Below are 2,443 nucleotides of genomic sequence, written 5' to 3'. Positions count from 1 at the left end.
TCACAACCGGTGTGAAGATGTGGAGGAAGAGCAGGTAGTCAACACCCAGACCACCGTGCCGGCCTTGATGAAGTCCTTGTACTTCTCGGAGGGCACCGTGCAACATTCTGGACTCAATCACCCAGCATCCCTCGTACTCTGGGAGATGCATAGATCATTCAGAAAACGCTCTGCCCATGTCTACAACTTTCCTGACCTTGTCCCTGACAGGTATTTGCATCCTAACCGTAATCGGTGATGGCACTGTCCTTCGTTTGCATAATTTAAAGAATTAAATAAGTTAGTAATAGCTAACTGTCACAATAAATAGGGGATGTAGCATTTTACTGTCAGGGAAGCATGGCCAGACTCCATTCATGAAGGATGTCATCATCACCAATTGAGTCAATGAATCATAATATGTGTAGATATTGCACATTATCTCCACAAGAGGGAGCTTTACAGGACTCTTCATGGAATGGAGGATTGTTGTTTACATAACTATACAAATATTTACATTATCCTGGGGATTAACACAGATTATCAGTTTAAAGTAATTAATGACGTAATTAGGTGATCTGTGGCACCAGATTCCAGGTGTCATGGACGATAAAATCATTGTTTTATATAACTAAATAATGAAATAATGAGTTCATGTAACATCATCCACTTCCCTAAGATGGCTCCAAACCAGGCTCATGAACGATGCTGTCGTGATTAATTTAAATATTTTAACTACATAATTGATATTAAGATGGTCTATAATAATTGCCTCCCACATCGCGTCACCACAATCCACTGATCATGGATTATCTAATGTCCAATTTTAATAAACAAATAACAACATAACCAGAGGATGAAATGGTCTGCCATGCTCCACACAATTGAGTCTCAGTTGACTCCCACATGATTGTGGGAAATTCCAAGTTTCATCCCTTATTTAATCGCAGAGCAGAGTAGTAACATGTTTAAATGCTGAACTCTCATTGTGTATGCAGGGTTTTTAGAAGATATCACATATTTAATGTTGGACGGCTGCCTCAAATAGATGGACTGAAATCTAACAATCGCTAAGTCTACTCTAACAAACGGATTATCACCTTCCTGAAGGAATTCAACAATGTCAAACTCACCTTTTTGATGAATAATCGTGAGTCTTATTATCTTTTGTTCCATAGTTTTACTTCTGAGGAGAGAGAGTATTCATAAACAGAAGTCTCTGAACTGTTTCTCCACAGCCTATGTCCTCTGATGAGGTAATCTTGCATTTGGTAACCAGTAAAAGCCGTAGGCAAACTTCCAGAGGTATGGCTATGACTTGGTTAGGCGAATCAAATGCTGTCATGAAAAGTTTTAGGAGATAGTTATCTTGGGAGACTGTAATGTCCCAAGATAACTCTTTCTCGAAGCTGCTCTCTCGTCCTTGGCCCATGATACCAGGATACAGAATGCAAGCAGGGTTGCCAGGCTACATTTATGAACCAACATTTTGTCACATTCTAGTGCCCCTCCCACAGGCTTAAAGGAGTATACCCAACGATGAAGTAACCCTACAGCCTCACTGAGTTTCTCACAAAAACAAAGCAGGGCTCTTTCTTTTGAGTTCTACATATTTACCCGTCTCTCAAGCTACAACATGGCTATAGTGACATAAGCATGAAAACGAAAGCATCTTTGTGTCATTCAAGTACAGTGATGAGTATTTTAAACCTGTTTTCTATGCTGCAATTTGCTAATTTCTAAATGGAAACAATACAGTTAATCGCCTCTACCATCATCCTTTTCCCTTTCTTGAAAATAAAATAAATTCCTCTTCATCCTCTTACCATTAGAGGAGCTTGACCCCATGGTTTCTCAGAGTTGTGTAGATTTGCATTAGGCTGATGATTAAGGATTTTGAGCAGTGTCTTATGTTTCTTTCGGTCATTTTGGATTCCTCAATTGACTTTTCTCTATTAAGTCCTGTATCCTGCTTTCTAATATGGTTATTTAGAGTGATTATTTGTTGGTGGTGTGTCATGTTATCAGCCCGACAGAGTTCATTAGATGAGATTCCCTGATCAGGAGATTATTCAGTTATTCCATTTTTAAAATAGGTGGTCACTGTGTCCTTCATGGGTCAGTTCTGTTGCAACCTCTCAGAAACTGATGATGCGAAACAGTACAGTTTTTTAAAATCGTGTAATCATTCGATTGTTAAAAATCTACTATTACGTAATCAGTAATCACTGCATAAGGCAGTGTCCCCCATTCTCTGGGCACTGCTTCTGGTACCGATCTCCTGCTCTGTCAATCCCACAACAGCCACATTTGGGATGACACCATCATTACTTACACAATCAAGTAAGTTAAAAATTGGATAGTCCTCCATACTTAACTTTCAAAAGATGGAACCATACTCCAGTGATTGTCAAGGAAGTAGTACTTAGATGATTAAATAATGCCACGTGATTAACTCCCATGG

Source organism: Phodopus roborovskii, unplaced genomic scaffold (assembly GCF_943737965.1).
Source record: "Phodopus roborovskii unplaced genomic scaffold, PHOROB, whole genome shotgun sequence".
Taxonomy (NCBI): domain Eukaryota; kingdom Metazoa; phylum Chordata; class Mammalia; order Rodentia; family Cricetidae; genus Phodopus; species Phodopus roborovskii.
The sequence above is the reverse complement of the archived record's forward strand: the minus strand, read 5'-3'. Positions refer to the sequence as shown.